This window comes from Dromiciops gliroides, chromosome 3 (assembly GCF_019393635.1).
Source record: "Dromiciops gliroides isolate mDroGli1 chromosome 3, mDroGli1.pri, whole genome shotgun sequence".
In the NCBI taxonomy this organism is placed as follows: Eukaryota; Metazoa; Chordata; class Mammalia; order Microbiotheria; family Microbiotheriidae; genus Dromiciops; species Dromiciops gliroides.
The window spans coordinates 405,375,166-405,395,960 of NC_057863.1; the positions used below are offsets into that span (position 1 = coordinate 405,375,166).

The 20,795-nt window shown below is 37.4% G+C and overlaps 1 protein-coding gene across 5 annotated transcripts in view; it reads right to left on the bottom strand.

Moving 5' to 3' along the window:
• Window positions 1-20,795, bottom strand: part of SPATS2L (spermatogenesis associated serine rich 2 like) — a 246,150-nt gene that overhangs the window by 128,996 nt on the left and 96,359 nt on the right. Inside the window, exon 1 of one of the 5 annotated variants that reach the window (XM_043998906.1) lies at window positions 2,642-2,768. The exons of the other annotated variants lie outside the window; for them this stretch is intronic. The gene's annotated coding sequence lies outside the window, so the exon portion shown is untranslated. Of the gene's footprint in view, window positions 1-2,641; window positions 2,769-20,795 lie in introns of those variants that run through there. 5 annotated transcript variants of the gene reach the window in all.

Sequence of the window (20,795 nt, forward strand, 5' to 3'; positions counted from 1 at the left end):
CCTTTCTGAGTCTCCGTTTCCTCAGCTATAAAGTGGGGATAATATGACTTGTAGTACCTACCTCAAGTTATTATGAGGCTCAAATGAGATCATTCACATATGTAAAACAGCTTGGGAAAATTCTAAATAAATAAATAAATTTAAAATAAAAAAGCCCTGCCTTTTTTAAAACATAGGTTATAGTTTGGGTTCAGAAATATCAATGCTTATTAAGTTCTTTACGGGAAGAAAAGGGGAAAATAATGTTTTATTTAAATGAGTGATTAATTCTCAATTCTTATTTGAAAATTCCAGCATCCGTGGATAGGCAAAAGCATCCATTCTTGTCGGATCTATTACTTGAAAAGATCAGGAGCAAGATTTGCTGTATCAAGATGGTGACATTTTGAATAGAACTTTTCCGTTCACCAGTCCCTGGTGACCTTCACTGTAGATGCTGCTGCATTGGTAGGTTTTGGCAGAACAGAGCAGCAGTAACAGTACAGAACCAGTTTCATAGCAGGCCCAACTTTGAGCTTCTCATTTTAATCTTGGCAAACGTTTATGAATTGAGGTTCGTATTACTTTTTCATCAAGTACCAAACCAATCTTGTTTCAGGATGCAAATGGAAGAAGAGAGCAAAGGACATTGAAGATAAATAAAACAGAATTTAATGGCTGGAAGCCAAGGAAATAGGAGAGGGAGAGAAAGAAAATGGAACGCTTTATTAGCATTGATCTTTGTCATGATTTTTTTCCATTTAATTTTAAATTATTTCATTTTGCGGTTCTGACATCTTAAGAATATAAATAAATGCATTAAAAGAAAACATGATCTAATATAAGCTGATACCTGACTAGGCTTTTCATTGCTTTGCAGATAAGGAAGTATTTTTCTTAAAATAAAATATGCAATCCCACAGAGATGTGAGTGACCCAGACCTAACTGCAAGTATCCACTTGTATTCACAATTTTATTGTTCCTATTTCTTTCGGATGCTAGAACAGACTTTAAGTATGTCCATCCCGAAGAGGTTTTATATCAAGAGAAGTGTCCTGAACAATGAAAATTTAAAAAGGGATGCATGAGAAGGAATTCTATACCTAGTATGCAAACAGATAAGCTGTTGTTGTTCAGTCATTTCCGTCATATCTGACTCTTCATAACCACATTTAGGGTTTTCTTGGCAAAGATATTAGAGTGGATTGCCATTTCCTTTTCCAGGGTTAAGTGAGTTGCCCTGGGTCCCAGCTAGTAAGTGTCTGAGGCCATATTTGAACTCAGGTCTTTCTGACTCTGGGCTTGGAACTCTACCCCATTCATCGCACCACCTAACTGCCTTAGAAACAGATTAGTAGCTTCCAATATAACCTGTGTGAGTAAGCAAATTACTTAACATTTCTGGGCCCCGGTTTCCTCATCTGTAAAATGAATGGGCTGAAAGATATGAACTAAAAAGTTCTTCCACTTATAAGTCTATGGTTTGCAATCTATGTTGTAACAAGTAAAAAGGACCATAGTTGGGAGCTCTATGTGTTACTACGATTGTTGGATTTTATATGTAGAATTTTTTCAGTGGGAGTTCCAACACAAGACCACACATAGCTTTATATCACACCAAGAGACATCAAAGGTCTCTTCCTTCAACCTCCCAGGGCTCTCTAACACCACCTCTTCCCCTTATCCCTGCCTCTGCTTCCCTGTGGGAATCACTACAGAACGAATGGGTAGCATCTATTGACACTATTGACTATCATTACTGACTTAATAAAACATAAAGATAACAAGCTGAAAATACAATCTGGCCCCTTCCCCACTTATCTCCTTACAATATTCATTTTATATAAACACAAAACTACATATTGATTTTTGAAAAGATTCAATAGAATTTTGCACTGATGGAAATGATAAACCCTAAGCTTGGCAAAAATAAACTATTTTTTGAACAGCTAATAGAGAGAAAGCTATTCATTTGTCACAGAGTTAAAATCCAGAGAAATGAGCTACAGTATGTTCTGCCACATCTTTAGATCACATTTCCTTTCCAAGGTGCCAATAAACTTGTAATATTCCTGAGACGTAGGAGAGAACTCTTCCTTATAATATGAAATGTTGGGCGAATTTCTTAAAAGTCAGAGAGGAAGTCAATTCTCCCCCGCCTTAAACTACAATTGTCCTAAGTTTAAGAAATACAGAATTCTTTCAAAATTCTTTCAAAACACTGGCATTTAGTGGAGGGGGGCAATAATAAGAATCCACATCACTGTGATGCTTTAGCATTCACAAAATACTTTCCTTACAATGATCCTGAGAGGCAGATAGTGGCATGCATTATTATTCCCATTTTATAAACAAAGACACAGGTCCAGAGAGGTTAAGCCCACGGTAACAAGCTGGAACTCGAACCCAGATCTTATGACTTCAAGTACAATCCTCATTTTTCCTTGCCATTCTGCTTCTCAATATAAACTGAGGAAAACCTTAGCATTGGGTATGATTAGGCGTTATATATACTGACCCTTCTCACAATAATCACATTTCCTTTCCCTTGAGTTTTCATTATTTTCCTGAGGATAGATCCTCTGGGAAATGTGCAGGTAAGGGGGGAAAAAACCTAAAATAGTCTAACTCTTTAGAATTGAAATAGAAGTCCCAACTTACGTTTTCTAGGTCTCCCTGTTTTCGAACCGGAGTTCACAGGATATGAGCTTGGACTATTAAGATCCTTACTGTGGAGCTGGCTCCTCCGTCTCAGTACTTCAGCCCCTTGATTCCCTCGCAGCCCATCAGTGTGTGAGCCGAAGATTAAGTGGAGCAGGTGGGGCTGGAGAATGAGCTATGTGGCAGGACCTGGAAGGGGCGGAGGCATCAGCTGTTTGCCAGCAACCAAGCCACCTGAGGCTCAAATATACCTGTCACCTCCTGAGATATGGCATGTTCTCTATTGGTAAATAAGTTCACAAGGTCTCTGCCCTGGGTACCTGGTACCCAGGTTTATGGAGACAGAAACACTCTGGCTCATGAGAATGCCTGAGCTGTACACAATGCTCAGAGATAATAGGTAGAGAGAATCGAAGGCAAAGATACACATTGCAGCTTGTAGTTTGTCATAATTCCAAAGGTCAGTCTATAAAAGGCTCCTAATCAGATGGCTGAGTTAGCACCCACAACACAACAATAAAGGACCTCAGTCCTCAAGGAGATATCATTTTGTAGGTGTGGGTACTTCCTCCACCAATGCAGATTGTAGCCACTCCATAACTTTGCCTATATTTTATATTTATTAAATATATATATAGGCTGCATGGTGGAGGGGAAAGAATGCTAAGTTTAGAGTCTGAGGACCTAGGTTCAAATTCTTGTTCTGCCATTTACTGTATTTGTTTTGTTTTTTGTTTTTTTGTTTTTTTAGTGAGGCAATTGGGGTTAAGTGACTTGCCCAGGGTCACACAGCTAGTAAGTGTGTGTTAAGTGTCTGAGGCCGGATTTGAACTCATTTACTCCTGACTCCAGGGCCAGTGCTCTATCCACTGCGCCACCTAGCTGCCCCTGCCATTTACTGTATATGTAGCCTTGGGCAAGTCATAGAACCCCTCTGGGCCTCAGTTTCCCCATATGTAAAATAAGGGGTTGAACTAGATGATCTCTCAGATCCCTTCTAGTCCTAAGTCTATGGCATGTGTACATGTTGTTTCTGCCAAGAGAACATAAGTTATTTGAAAGGCAGAGACTATTTTACTTTCATATTTGTAACCCCAGCACTAAACTGTTGTTGTTCAGTCGTGTCTGACTCTTTGTGACTCGATTTGGGATTTTCTTGGCAAAGATGGGTGATTTCCCATTTCTTTCTCCAGCTCATTTTACAGTTGAGAAAACTGAGGCAAATGGTGTTAAGTAATTTTCCCAGAGTCACACAACTAATAAGTGTCTGAGACTGGATTTGAATTCAGGAAGATGGGGCAGGGGTGGTAAAACAATGAGGGGCATTAATGAAATACCTCTTGAAAGAAGTGGCCTTGAGTTTGGCCTTAATGGAGTCAGGGGTTACAAAAGGGAGAGTTGAAGAGGGAGGAAGAACCAATCATGCAAAGGCATGGAAGTGGGAGATGGAACATCTGCAAAGGGAACAAACTGCGAGTGGTTCAAATATGGCCAGAATATGGAGTGCATGAAGAGGAATAATGTGTATGAAAGACAGATTGGGGTCAGATCATGAAAGGTTTTAAATGCTAAGCTGGCATTGGCATTTGTATTTTATCCCCAAAGTAATAATGAACCACTGAATTTGGTACACTACTTTTTTGCTGAAATTTTTATCACTATGTGATTAATTTCTCCAAAATTAGCTAGGCTGATCTTAGGACAAAACCCATGTAGTGCATCATGCTCAAAGCCTTTCTAGCTTGTGGAATCCACTGAAACTTTGCTCTGATTTGCTTGGAGAACTCAGAGTCACTTCAATGCCACAAGGTATCAGAGGAGGATTTTAGTAAACGATCCATGAAATGTGACTTAGTAGATAGGCTTAAACCCTGTCTCTACTAGCTTTATGCCCCCTGGCAACAGCCCCCATTTGAGATGAATTGGTGATTTATGTAACTGGAAGTAATTTTCACACTGGGAACTCCCTACATTGATGAAATGTTAAGTCCAGACCAAAAGATTAAGTGAATTCCTTTGATATTAGAAGTAATACTTACTAGCTGTGTGACCCTGGGCAAGTCACTTAACCCTCATTGTGTCACGCAATAAAAAGAAGAAGAAGTAGTAGTAGTAGTAGTAGTAGTAGTAGTAGTAGTAGTAGTAGTAGTAATAGGCTCTGGACCTTGTTTGTCCTTTTTGAAGAGGATCAATGATATCATTGGGTGATATCTTGACTCATGAGTGAATTGGATTTAATTGAGGCAGAGAGTCCCAATGGGGTCACAAAGAATCAGACATGACTGAAAACAACTGATCAACAACAACAATTGCACCTACAATTTGGGGCATGGAATCTTACCACTGACATCAAACTAGCTGCAGTCCTCTAAGTCCTTCAGATCTTTTTCATACTAACTATTGTTGCCTAGCCATACCTCTACATTCTATATTTATAAAGTTAGATTTTTGAGCTCAAATGGGTGACTTTACATGTATACCAGTTTAAATTATATCATTATATTCAGTCCATCATTCTAGCCTGCTGAGACCATTTTAGATTCTGTTTTTGTCAGGCTACATGTTAGCTATATCTTTCAGTTTTGAGATGTCTGTAATGAGATGAGCACTCTATCTAAGACTTCAATCAAGTCATTAATAAAAAATGTTAAACAGGTCACAGCCAAGAATAGAACTTGTGACATTTCACTAGAGACCTTCTTCTGAGCTCACACTAAGCCATGAATGACCAAGGTCATTTAGGTAGTTCCCCAAAGCCCTAATTATAACACCTCCTATCCCACATTTCTCCATCTTGTTCATAAGGATAGTATGGAATCCTTTTCAAATGTTTCACTAAAATCCAGGTTTACCATGTCTACAAAATTCCTCTGAATTAACCAGTAACTGTGTATTATAAAAAGAGGAAACCAAATTAGTATGGCATGACTTGTTCTTGATAAAGCCATAATGGCTCTCAGTGACCACAGTTTGCCTTTTTAAATACTTACAGACCATTCCATTAAGAGCACACTTTAGAATTTTGCCAGGAATGGAAGTCAAATTTCCTGGCAAATTCTGATCTCTTTCTTTCTTTCTTTTTTTAAAAAAAGAGACAGAAAAAAAAACCAGGGAGGATATTTGCCTATCAACAGCCTTGTGGCACTCCCATCATTATTTTTCAAGATCAGATATCATTTCTAATCTTCCCGGTTGCCACTTTCACTATACCCAAGGACATGTTTCAGCTGGGCTTTGGTGATGAATTTATTGAGGGATAGTGAGGTGCTTTATTATCATGTGTTCATTTATTTTTCATTTCAATTCTAATCATTTTTGTTCTATCCTTCCAAATCCATAGATAATTTTTTCTTGGTAGTGAAAGCAGAAACAAAAGTTTAAAAAGTTCAGCTTCTCTCCAATGTCTGTTATCATTCTCCTATCCGCCCTATGCAGTGACCCCATCCGTTGTTTGATCTTAGTTTTGTTCCCAACATAACTTTTTGTTTGTTGTTTTTTTGTTTTGTTTTGTTTTGGTTTTTTTGCAGGGCAACGGGGGTTAAGTGACTTGCCCAGGGTCACACCGCTAGTGTCAAGTGTCTGAGGTCTGATTTGAACTCAGGTACTCCTAAATCCAGGGCTAGTGCTTTATATACTGTGCCACCTAGCTGCCTGCCCCCCCCACCCCGCAACATAACTTTTAAAAAAGTCCTTTTTTTGTGATTAAAGTTCTTTGCCAGATTTGGCTCATTCTGTGATTTTGCACTCATGACATTATTCTTACACTATTTGGTCATTCTTTTGTATTTATACATCTTTACTTGCCTTTGATGTTATCTTCTTTCTAGACATTTAAAAAAATCTAAATTGGTGAATTAATTCCTTGTGGTCTCAAACAGATAGTTACACCTTTCCTTCCTCATTGCAACTATCTGCATTTGTTTCATCAAAAAATCCTCCTTGAGTTTTCCCCACATGTCTTGGAATGCCTTGGGATTCCATAAAATCATAACCTGCCCTTTATTTTTGAACTTTATGAAGTTTGTTATCTACATATCTAGGGTTCTCATCAAACTATACTTGGCATTTCTCACTTTTTCTAGCCCAGATTCTAAGGTGAACTTGTTACATCTCCCGAAGATTTCTATCATTACTAGTTCAGACCCCTACTTATTTTTCCTTCTTTGTCACAATGAGGTCCAGAATAATACTTTCTCATGTCACTTACTGAACCATTTGAATAATGAGGTTGTTAGGAATGAATGTCAAGAATTTGCCAGCTCCTTTTCTTTGGCAAGTACAAATTTCTAGTAAATCTAGTGGACACCCAGAATGAAACTGAAGTCCCCTGTCATTAATATATTTGTGCCTCCTTGCCAAGTTTGTAATCTGTTTCTTAACATCTTTACTCATTTACTCCTTCTGTCCCAGTGGCCTAGTATATACATATAATAATATCCTTTTTCTACCTTGATTATCACCTAAATACTGTGCTCTAATTTATATTAAAATACTTATAACTAGTAAGAAACAATGTATGCTCCTCTTAGGAGCATGAAAATTTTCATTTTTTTTAGGGGATAAGACATTAACCCAAAAGGATAAAATTGACAGAATTTCTGCTACTGATGATAGACTGTGGGGATCCCATTTTGGGGTAGGGATACTTCTTGGTGTCTTCCAAATTATATTACATAGTTGTTGTCTTCTCTGCCTACATGGTTGGGTGTGTGTATGCTTTTGGTCGGCAGTATGAAAACTTTGCATCTTTATAGAAAAGCATTATTTTTCCATGTTACTGGACGATTGGCACTGACATTCTATGAAACCAGAAGGATAGTTAGGAACTACGGAAGAATCTCTGACAGACTAGAGAAAGGTACTAACGTATAAAGGACATCAGTATTAAAGAGGTACCCACTGTCACTTTTATCAGCTATTTTGTTACTAGTGTTGGCCAAAAGCTGCTGCTTGGTATTCTTTCTTTTTGCTCTCCTTGTACCTTTCTTTGCAAAGTCACTAAGAAGTGAATGACAAAGGAGGGGGTCCTCTGACTACCTGTAGTGCTAGTTTTTAGCCAAAGTAAAATGAGTAGATCCAGGACCTAGTGGATGGTCTAAGAGACTGGTTTTCATTTTATGATAGACATAACCTGCCAGGAGTACCCATCATTCCTTCTTGATGGCTGTGAGAGTGGAGAAAAATATTTAGTATCAGTAAAAATAAATGTGCTACTAAAATCCATCTTCCTAGTCATATGACTAAGAAAGATGTGCCAATTTAGGGTTCCATTCCTTCATCACCACTAAAATTAATACTCTAGGAATAAGTATCACACTTAAGATACATTTCTATAACAGGAAATAAATATTCATATTATAGAAAGAATAAAACTTCAGGTAAAGAGGAAAACTACTAAGAGAGTAGCTGAAGCTCTATTTTAATATTGGTCTCATGTAATTATATAAAAATGAATGAAGAGATTAAGAATGCAATTTTGTGTCTCCTGAGGTTGATCTAATGTTATGAACAATAAAGACATAGCTTGATCATTTTATGTTGCTACTAAAATTTTAGGAATAACATTGCTCAGGAATTAACCTTTTAATTTCCATTTTAAAATGCACAAACAGAAAGCTACAGGGATTTTTATATTTTTAAATCAACGTTTTATAATAGGAAAATTAATAATCACTATATTTGTTACCTAACAATGATTAAATTATTAAAATCACCTCTCATAAAAAGCTGTGTTTCTGATTACTTCCCCAGATATATTAAATCTCATTTTATTCTTTTCTGAGGACTGCTAGTCATTTATTATAGTTTCCCTGTTCTCATCAGGAATTGCAACACTTTCTATTCTGTTATCATATTAAAAATCACCTTAAAATATAATTAGTGAGTCCTTCTCCACTCACATAACCCTTCAATACCTTCCATTTCAACACCAGGGTCAAGGCTATCAACTTATATGTACCTTTACACATCTCATCACTCTCGGCACCATTGCTTAAAACTTTCTCTTCATCCAGGTTTATCTCCTCACCACTGCTTGACTCATCCTTCAACTCAGCATAGGCTATATACTTTCAATGGCCTCCCACCTCTACATTAATATCTGCCTCAACTGACCATCATAACAACTTTCTATGTAGTCTTTCCACATTGAATAATAACTGCTCCTTGACCAATGGTAAATCTAAATAATTGTAATAATAGCTATATAAATATATAGCGCTCTAAGGTTTGCAAAGTGAAATATAATATAATATAATACAAATAAAATATCATTTTATCCTTAGAACAACCCTGAGATGTAGATGATATTATTATCCTCATTTTACAGATGAAAATACCGTGGTAGATGGAGGTTAAGGGACTTGCCTAGGGCCAGTCAGTCAGTAAGTGCCTGTGGCTGGAATCAAACTCTGAACTTCTTGACTCCAGGTCCAGCTTTCTTCTCACTGTGCTACCTAGCAGCCCACAGTGCTAATGTTTCACTAATTTTGTGATCCTATTCATGTACATCTGTATGTATGTATTCTTCACAGGCACTGTGGAAATCTTTATTATCATTCAGTACTTGAGTATAACCTTTGTGCCTTCTCCATGCTGAGTAAACCAGTACAGCAAGTGCTTTAGTGTCAGGTGCATTGTAGAGGCTCAGCCTGGACCAGCTTGAATGAATTATGTTCATCTAGAATTTTGAGCAAGAGCAAGTCTTATCATTCTTCAGGATCATTACTCAAGACATTGAATAAATGAGAACTTTTCTTCAGTAGCTCAACTACTATAAAGACCCTTTCCAACTAAAAATAGCACCATTTATCATTTCCCTTGAAAGATTTTCTGCTAAATTTCACCCAATCCAATTTCAAGTCACTGAGATCTCAATGTGTGAAATGTTGGATCACCTGCTTCACTTACATAAATATACCGTGCTTTGAGCCTCAATTTTATTTATGCCAAATCTGATGGAATTGTACAGACAAGGAATGGAGTTTACGGTTTTAACATGCTTATGGACTTATAAAATGCTCAAAGTCAACCCACCTGGTGAGTATTCATGGTATACTAAGAAAAATACTTAAATATCTAGGGGAGTTATGCAAGAAATATAACAGTCTCTTATTCTCAAAGAGTTCGTTTTAGTAAAGGGGTATTGGGAAAAACACAAAAGAGAATTTAATTCACTTCAGTCCTGTGGTGTTGTGGGAATACCCTTGAATTTAGACTCGGAGGTCCTAAGTTCAGATCCCAGTAGTCCTACTTATTACCCATGTGAAATCTTGGACAAGGCAATAAACCTCTCTGGGTCTCAGTATCCTCATCTGAAAAAAGGAAAAGACAGAGCTTCAGGATCTCTGAAGTTTATTTTTGATAATTTTGACGCATGAATCACTAAGATACAAAGCAGGCTGCTGTCAGTTTAAAGGGGAAAAGTGCTATGAAACCTTTGGGAAAGGTGAAGACCTTTTCAACTGGGGGGCTCTGATTGTCCCTCTAACTGGAGGGCAGAACCATGAACTCCAAAACGCCCACTTAGGAAGGGAGCTCAGATCAGAATTCCTCATTTCTCACCTGGCTGCACTACTTTGGGACTTCTCGGACCTGTCCATCATACCCATGGCCACCCTTGCTCCCCCATTTTTCAGCTTTCCTTTGTGTGTTGTCTTCCCCTGTTACACTGTAAGCTTCTGAGGGCAGGGATCGTATTTTGTTAATATGTATAAGCCCAGCACTTGAAAGAGTGCCTGGCACATTGACTTACTGACGTCTGGTAAGGCTTCATGGACGAGGTGGAACCTGAGTGAGCTTTGAAGGAAGATAAAGATTTTAATAGGCACAGATGGGGGCAGCTGGATTTCGCAGTGGATAAAGCACTGTCCCTGGATTCAGGAGGACCTGAGTTCAAATCTAGCCTCAGAAACTTGAAACTTATTAGCTGTGTGACCCCGGGCAAGTCACTTAACCCTCATTGCCCCACAAAAAACAAAACCAAAAATCAATAGGCACAGATGATGGAGTCTGTTCCACAGATGGGTGACAAAGAGTACATGTATCTGCACACAGAAGAGAGGGAAAACATAAGAATGGTGGCTTTAGAGTAGTCCATTTTGCCTGAAACAAAACTTTCTTTCTGGCCAGGAACAAAGTAATATGAGATACAGCTGGAAAGGTCAGATGGAGGTAGAGTGTGGAAGTTCTTAAATGCCAGAGTAAAGGATTGTTTATTTAGTAAGCCTCAGGGAACCATGGAAGAGTTGTGACTAGAGGTTTGATGTGCCCAGTGATGCACTGGGAAGATAATTATGGAAGACAGATTAAAGAGGGGAGAGAGTGAAGGCAGGAAAACCAGTTAGGAGGCTATTTCAGGAGGCCAGGTGAGAATAGGCACTAAAGAGGTTGTGGCAGGAATAGAAAGGAATGGATAGATGGGACAGAAATTGAAGAAGTAAAAATTATAGAATTGGCAACTGACCAGATGGGGAGGGGGGTGGTAAGGAGGAAGAAAAGTGAAAGATGACTGAGAGAATAGTGGTGTCATTAATGGAAAGAGACTAACAGAAACTTAAAAAGATAAGCAAAACCTCACTCCTTTGCAGAGGTGGGGGACTACAGGAGGGGAACACTGCATATATTGTCCCATTCAGTGGATGTATTGATTAGTTTTGCTGAACTACTTCTCCCCCTTCCTCCTTTTTCTTCAGTTGTTTCTTTTCTTTCTTTTTTGTTACAAGGAATGCCATGCTGAGCAGGGAAAGGGGCAGGGATATTCAGGAATTAAGGTGATAAAGAAAAATGCCTAGGCTTAATAAATTACAATTTATATAAAAGAATCATGAGGTCGCTGGGTTCACTAGAGTGACTAGCTAGTTAGGGAAAACTTTGTGAAGATGACATGTTGCACTTTGTTTTGTTTTGTTTTTCATATAAAAATTTTATTATTTCCAGTTACATTAAGAGTTTTCAACATTTGTTTTTATAAGATTTCTAGTTTCAAGTTTTTCTCCCTCCCTCCTCTCCCTCCCCCCAAGACAGCAAGTAATCTGATATAGGTTATGTATGTACAATCACATTAAACACATTTCTTCATTAGTCATGTTATGAGAGAAGAATCAGAGCAAAAAGGAAAAACCTCAAAAAAGAAAAACAACAACAAAAAACCCAATAGAAATAGTATAGTTCGATCTGCATCTAGATTCCACAGTTCTTTTTTTTTCTGGATTTGGAGTACATTTTCTATCATGAGTCCTTTGGAACTATCTTAGACCATTGTATTTCTGAGAAGAATCAAGTTTATCACAGTTGATCAACACATAATGTTGTTGACAGTGTGTACAATGTTCTCCTCATTCTGCTCATCTCACTCATCATCAGTTCATGCAAATCCTTCCAGGTTGCTCTGAAATCTGCCTGCTCAACGTTTCTTACAGCATAATAGTATTCCATTACATTCATATACCACAATTTATTCAGCCATTCCCTAATTGATGGGCAACCCCTCAATTTCCAATTCCTTGCCACCACAACAAGAGCAGCTATAAGTAATTTTGTACATGTGGGCCCTTTTCTCTTTTCCATGATCTCCCTGGGAAAAAGACCTAATAGTGGTATTGCTGGGTCAAATGGTACATGTTGCACTTTTGTAGGAGAGGTAGAATAGGATGTGATGGGATGAATAGGGAATGGTATTCCAGTTATGGGGAATGGTTGATATGGAAACGAAGTCAGAAACATAGGATCAATGGATCCTTAGAGATCATTTAGTCTAAACTCTTCATTTTATAGATGAAGAAACTGAAGAACAGAAAACCAATAGGACTTGGAAACAATAATCTTCCCTTGGCTATAATAAGTCTTTTGTCTTTTTAGGAAATTTTGTTGTATTTTTCTCCCTTTATTATAACACTTTCCCCATTCTATCCTACCTGGTATCATACACATATCTATATATTTCTTATCTTCCCTATTAGACTATGTGCTCCATAAGAGAAGAGATGGTATCTTATTTTCATATCTTCACAATGCTCTGCACACAGAAGGTATGTGAAAATTATTTATTGAATGGAGTAGAGAAAATATTGGACAGTCTATAATTGCTTTAAGTTTGTAGTTGTGATTATATTTCTGTCTCAGTAGATGATGTTACCTACAAGATTTACCACCTTTTGCTACATCTTTTATTTTCAGGATTGGGACAAAGAGATACAGCTTCTCTGCATTCATTTTTGGTTGTGAAGCTCTAAATTTGGGGCCTTTCCAGTTTTTCCATTATGCTTCTTAGAATGCTGGGCCAAGATCTGGATTTTTATCAGGCCCATTTAATTGCACTCAATTCTCCCCCTCCCCCATTTTGATTTTATTATGACTTAAGGTTTCATCCAACTCCAAATAAAGAACTACAGAGCAAATTAAAGCTGAATTTTACTTAGCTCTACTGGAGCAATTAATGAAATCCTATTTGTGCTTTCCTCCAGTTTCATTTCTACCTAGTTTCACATATTATAAGATGACCAACAGCCAACACAACTTAATTATTATACCCCATCTTAAACAACAAATGCTCAGTCAAGCAACCTTTGTTTTACTAAATGCTAACCAAAAAAGAATGAGGAAGTAAGCATCTATTAGAGAAGAAATGCCCCACCAACATGATTGCTTATGTTTCTTAAAAAGGGATGCTGGTTGGTTTTAGCATGATTTCATCTTTCATTTCAAGCTTTCACATCACAAAGGACCATGCAGAATGAACCCTTTCTATGTTTCACAGAAGACTTGCAATGAGGCTTGTGCCTGAGTAAAGACCACAGAAATTCATCTTGAAATGCATCTCTCAAGATATTGCTCTATTTTCTTTAAAAATTGAACTACTATCCTATACAATGGCAGGGCGGGGCATAAATAAATTTAACCATGACAGAAGCTTTCTGTTGCCTCAAATCTTTGAATAATCAGCCCATTACCAATATTTCTCCTGTCTCAAGGTACCATCATACTCTCAGGAACTCTTGTGTTGTCATTTTAGCAGCTTTTCCTTCTTATTCAAAGGTTTCACTCCAGTTTCCAAATCTTAGTATGTACATCAACAGAATTAAAGCAGTTCTTGGTATGGGGGAGGGATGCCATAGGGATCCAAGAAAGAGGTGCTTTAGTTTTTCTCTTAGCAGTTATATTTCTGGCTCTTCTAGCTGTGAATGTATGCAAATATCTCTGAAACACCTTTCCTGCTTTATTTTCCTCTTTTTCCTCGCTTCTTGGACCCCATTCTTTTCATTTCACTTCAACAAGTACTTATCAAGTACCTAATATGTGCAACAAATTGTTCCAGCTGTTGAAAATATGAAGATTTTTTTTTAAATGACAGTTCCTGACCTTGAGGAGCTTGAAATTTATAAAAAAAAATTTTTTTTGAGGTGAGAGGGAAAGAAATAACATGCACTTGATAAATATAATACAAAGTAGGTCATGATGAGAACAAGGTAGAAATCTGGACAGAATGTTTTAAGAAACTTTGAGAAGAAATAAAAAGCTTTTTAGCTTTCTCTTTCTTTCTCTTTGTGATTTTCACCATCAAGTGTAATGTAGTATAAATAAGTCTGGATTTTGAGTCAAAGGTTCTCAAACAACCTCTGTGCTGTTTACTACCTTGGCAAGTCCTTTAGTTGTTTCATACCTTAGTTTCTATAAAATAAGATTAAATGAGAATACTGGACTCAATGATCTCTAAGGTTCCTTCTAACTCTAAATTCTATGATCTAGATGAATTCACAAGATAATCCCACCCCCAATCCTCCATCCCCACCCCCAACCTCAACCCCACCCACAGAAGCTAGTTATTTTCTAGTTTAGTTTTGGAGACTGTCACTAGGTGGTGGTGGTGTTGTCAGAGTAAGGCACAAGTACAGCAGGTATACATAACCAACTGTCCCATAGTTGATGTTATGGTAGCTTGAATGCTTGCAGAGGAATTAATGATCTTTAAAGAGGCATAAGCCACATTCTGACAATCTTGAGAGAATCCCTGAATGATAAATTAAATAAAGTAAAACAAGCCATAGAGACTATTATTGAAAGAAATATCTAAGGTAAACCCAGTCTGTCAAGTCAGGGTCTGGGTCCAAACTGACACTTAGATTACATAAGCATTATGAACAGGCTTTTTCACTAATTTTCTTTTGCTTTTTAAATAAAAAAAATCCATTAAGATGTCAGTGTGAATATTTATTAAATACTATTTATCTTCATTTACAAATTAGCATTAAGAGAAAATACTATTTGAAGCAAAACTCAAAAGAAATTATCACCTCCTGTGCATACATGAATGTTTCAGTCATGGGACCACAGTATTTCAATTCATTAAATAACAATTATTAAGTACCTGCCAAGTAGAGAGCCCTGAGGAAGGAGCTTCACAGAAAGAAAGTATAGTCTAGTTTCTACTTGACAAACTATCTTCCCCACAAAATGAGAGAAGTTAAAAGTTGGAAAGGATTTCACAGGACCTATCATCCAACTCACAATTGAACAAAAATCCTTTCTATAGCAATCTTTTATCCATCCTTTGCTTGAAGACTTCCAGTAAGCAGGAATTCATTACCTCTTTGGTAGTTCCATTTTACATCTCAAAAGATCTAAGTGTTAGACTATTTTTGCTGAAGTCAAGAAAAAAAATCTAAAATTTCACTTACTGCTCTTAATTTTTCTTCACAGAGCCAAGGAGAACAAGTCTGATCTTTCCTCTTGCTACTAACTCTTCACATATAAGCTAATGATCAAGTCTTCACTAAATTGTCTCTTTGCAAGGCTTTAAACATCCTGCATTCCTTCATCTGATCATCTCGTGAAATCATCTTAAGGCCTTTCACTATGCTGTTCACCCCAACCCAGATATTCTCCAGTTGATGGCTAGCCTTCCTAAATTGTGGCACCTGACACTAAACCCAAGAATTTTGATGCAGTCTAATGAGAGCAGAGTATACTTTAGGAGGTAGTATTTGTGAGTTGCTGTGGCTGATAAAGAATATCATCACCTGGTATTAAGCCTTCTCCCCCAGATTAGCCCCTCGGAATTTAGCTCAGCTGATCCACAGAGGTCAGATACAGTCCATTGCCAAGCTTGTAACTAGAAATCTTTTCAGCTTGCTAGAGTTTGCCAGAGCTTGTTCTTGAAGACATTCAGGGTCACCTTCTTGCCATGATGAAGCATCAAAGTAGGACTGCAGTAATAGATCATTATTATCAGTAGAAAATAAAAATAATGATAAATTTCATCATGTGGTCCAACTTAACCAGTTGATCCTTGGAAGGCAGGTATGATATATCACTGGCCTATGCTAGAAATTTCCCTAACTTGGTAGAACTTGATACAGATTATACTCTGCAGGCATAGGCCTTTTGGATCCCAGGGTTACCGCCATATACAATTAAGGCCATTATTGAAATCAAACATTAGTGGAAGGAGGAGGAGAAAGAGGAGGAGAAGAAGAAGAAGAAAGCAGCACAGTGCTCTCCAATTTTCAAAGCACCTTCATATACATACCTTATTTCTTTTGATCCTGTTGATTAAAGAGGTATTATCCAAAGCATCTTCAGGTCTTAGCTTGTCTATAGTTCTTGAAGCTTTGGGCAGTTCAAGCCTACTCTTCCTCTCAGTCCTAGGCATCTCTGCTCTAACTTCCTTCTTTGTTTCAGAGTGAGGTATGTTAATTGCTTCTTGCTGCTAGGACTAAATTACTTCTCCAGTACCTTGCCAAAAGGAAACCTGGCCTGCAGCTCCCTTGGCTCAAATCATACTTCCTCTACACTCCTTTTTTTTTCTGCTTAGGTTTTAAAATTCCCCTTCAGTCTTTTTCCCTTTGTCCAAAGGAAAAGAGAGAAGTCTCCTATCTGGTAACTCCTGGGTAATTTTTTTTCTCAGTTCCAATGCCTTTAACTTTCAATTAGGAGTTACTTGGGTTACTTATTGACAATCCTAGTCAGAACTTTCTTCTATGAATCTTACTTTGTCCATTAATTTAATAAACATATATTTAATTTTAAAGTAAATTTTATCGATAACTTTTGGTTTTGCATTACTTATATTTCCCAGTGTATTCCTTCCTTCTGCCCCTTCCATCACTTTCAACAATGACTAAAAATATGTTAGAAAAGTAATTCAGCAAAACTAAGCCACATACTAAAAAAAAGGTCAGATGTTATATGTGCTGTTTCATACCCCTGGTCCCCAATCAATTCTACAAAGGGGTGTGTGTGTGTATATGTGTGTGTGTGTGTGTGTGTGTGTGTGTGTGTGTGTGTGTGTGTGTGGTTCCTTCTCATTTCTTTTCTTTCTGACCAAGCTTAATCATTATCATTTCACTGAATTTCATTTTGATTTTTTCAACAAACATTAAGGGCGAATTGTGTACTCTATGGCAGCTAGGTGGCATGGTAGCTATCAGGAAGACAACTTCCTGAGTTCATATCTGACCTCAGACACTTACTAGTTGTGTTACCCTGGACAAGTCACTTAACCCTGTTTGACTTAGTTTCCTCATCTGTAAAATAAGCTGGAGAAGGAAATGGCAAAACACTTTAATATCTTTGTCAAGAAAATCCCAAATAGGTCACAAAAAGTTGGACATGACTGAAAAGGACTAAACAAATATGATTTTTTCCCATCTTTTTCAGGAAAGAATTAAGTAACTTTGTCCTGTTTTTTTCCCTAGTGAATATTTTACGTAATATGTAAATACAAAACATTTTCATAAGCCTTTTAACAGTGCATGAAAACAGTAATTTTCTTCTATTTCCTCTACACTGCAACCCTAAGGAGTCTAAGAAAGAACAGAGGTATAGTCATTAAGGAGCTAGAGTTAAAATTTACCAACAAGATATTAGAGCAGGAAGAAATCTTAGACTAGATCATTTTCTAGTTCACTCCTTTCAATTTATAACTGAAGTTCAGAGAGGGGATGTGACTTTTCTAAGGTCACATAGGTAGTTAAGTGGCACAGACAGGATCTGAGCCAGGACAAGATTGAGGGATCCCAGGAGATCCAATGAGATCTCATTTTTGTGTTCAGAAGACGCTTTCTCTCTCTGGAACAGTGAAGAGTTGTTCTTAGAAAATTATGATTGAGCAGGGCTAGTGAGATGTATCTCACACTGTCCTACAGGAAAAGGAGCCTATTTCTCATTTGAGAAAAGGCTTTTAGTGAGCATGTGTATATAAGTTGTATCATTGCAAGGCATTACTGTCACTTAATTCATATCTCCTTTACATTTTTTTAGAAGCTTGACCACTGAGCTACTTACCCTGACTTGGAGATTCTCTCCACATAATGAGAAATCATCTAAACATTTGGTCACTTGGCCCCTGTATGACAAAAAAAAAAAAAAAAAAAAAAGCCTACCGCATCCCAAGTCACCCTAATGTTATAAAGACTCCTCCAAATTGGAATAAGGAGATTGGTAAATAGACCTACACTGGTCTAATTCCAAGGAGCTCCTTCAACTCTTGGCTAAGATTTGAATTTTAGATATAAAAAGCACAATATTCCAGTTTCAAAGTGAACTGTGTATATGCCTAAGCTTTATGGAAAAGAAATCCTACATGCAAGACTGTGTCCTTCTGCTTATACAACAATTGACAAAGTACCTAGATAAACTAGTCTGATAAATTAATGCTATCTGACATTTATATAGCTCTTTAAGGTTTCCAAGTCATTTTCCATATCAGTAGCTCAGGAGAGCCTCCTGAAAAAAACAAACAAAACCAACCCTGTAAAGTCCATAATGTAGGTATTATTACACTCTGAGAGGACCTCAGTCACCTCTCTCACTTGTTAAATGAAGAGGCCAAAGTAAAGCTGGTAGTAATTGCCAAAAAGCCCATTTTCCCACTGGCAAGGAGTTTGATCATCCAGAAGCCACCAATTCCCCAGGCACCCCCCATTCCTCCATTATGTATCAAAACCTGTCCTCAAACCTTGACCTTCACACTGGTTCAGGCTCCTTCCCACCTCCCCACCACTGTCTGGTCCTTCTTGACCCAGAAAGGACACCAGGGGGGAAAACCCCCAAAACTTTACAGGCTTTACAGATTACAAAGGCCTATTCTACCAGGACCTCCAGCTAACCTGAGTGATTTCCACCCTCCCTAACTGCCCTCCCTATTGCATTTTCCCTCAATAAAACTGACATTCCTCCTATTGTGAGAATTTCCCCTCAATAATTCTGACTCTACTGTCTGTGGAATAACTTCTCTCTTGAGCTCTGCATCCTTGCACAGCACCTTGGAGTCCTGAACCTCCCATTTAAACTACATGCCTATTTTGTAGGAATTTGGGATTCAGAAAGATCACATAGCTAGAGTCTAGGTTGGAATTTGAATCCAAGAAGGACTCCTCTGTTTACTATGCTTTTCATATAGTATATATATGTATGGGTTTTTTTGGTGTTTTTTTGAGTATGTATGTTTTTAAATGCATAAAACAAAATACATAGGATTACAAAGGAAACCAGTTATACTGAAATATAGTTGTCCTAATAATTTTTTAAAGGTAAGTTCATGGACCTCAGGTTAAGAACTCCTGGTGTTTAGCCACAAACCAAATTAACTAACTAATATTTTAGAAGACAGCTCAGTGGCAGAGTGTATCGATAGGGTTCCAGACTTGGAATCAGAACAGGAGTTCAAATCTAGCATCTGACCCTTACTAGTTGTATGACCCTGAGCAAGTCATTTAAGCTCTGTTTGCTTTTGTTTCCCCATAAATAAAATGAAGATAATTATAGCACTTACTTCCTAGGATTATTATGAGGTAATATTTATAAAACACTTTGCCAACCTTATAGTGCTATAGAAATGTTAGTTATTAATTATTATTATTAAAAGAACAGAGGCAAAACTGTATTCAGTTTATCATTAGTTGGCAGGTTTAGGATTTGTTCATAAATTTTCATTTTCTTTGAAATATATAGGAAACATAAAACATAAACTTAGAGACAAGAGGCATGCTAGAGGCTCTCCTGTCCAACTTGTTCTCTTTACATATAGGGCAAGGGAAGACCAGAAAGAGAAGTCATTGACTGGCTGGAGAGCCAGGATTCACCGTAGCCTCTCTCTCTTTTTTAATGTTTTTGTTTTGTTTTGTTTTGTTTTTTGATGGGCAATGAGGGTTAGGTGATTTACCCAGGGTCACACAGCTAGTAAGCATCAACTGTCTGAGTTCGGATTTGAACTCAGGTCCTCCTGAATACAGGGCTGGTGCTTTATCCACTGTGCCACCTAACTGCCCCCAACCATATAGCCTCTTTAAGTCTAAATCTGCCAACCTTTCTGTTATAGCATGCTACCTCCAATGCACAACATGAATATTAAAATTCACTTTCGACACTAGGATATGCCACTAAAAACACTGCACTCTACATTTATTTGATATACCTTAAAGAGTCATACCAAGCAGTTTAGATAAGTTTCAACAAAATGTGTTAATCTCTTCCCAAAAAAACACTCTGCACAAATTCCTTTTCTTATTATACCAAAAGAACGAGTTATTTTCTTTAAAACATGCATTTACTTCTAGACACTCATGCCAAGAACTTGAGTCATTCAAAATCATTTACATTGGCTCTGATTTCTTCCCAGAATAACTTGCCAATAGAGAAACTGTAAATCAATTTGTCCCTGCCGCTGTCCAGATGTGCTCTGCCAACAGATTGTGTTATATGTCCACTGATGTCATGACTCTGAATTGGTTATGGACTTTGTACTATTCTGGGTCAAAGCTAACAAAGATGACTCTGTAAGCCCCAAGGTTTACAAAGCCCTTTACAGACATTATTTCATTAGAGCCTCACAATAATTGATTATAAGAGTAAAATTCAAGGAAACCAAAGATGTATTAAATGTCTACTATATGCAAAGCTTTGGGTTAATCAATGGGGGCACAAAAATAGAAATATGATATTGTTTCCACACTGAACAAACTTATAATCTAGTAGGATGATAGGAAAGGTACACAGATAATCATAATGTAAGTTAGCTTGGCTAGGCATTGAAAAATAAATGATGAGCCAGACCCAAAATTGAGCAAGAAGAAGAGAATGCCATTGGGGTACTTATGGGGTATCACCATTCAGTACTTATAATAACTCCAAGATTTTACCAGAAACAGAGTTCTAT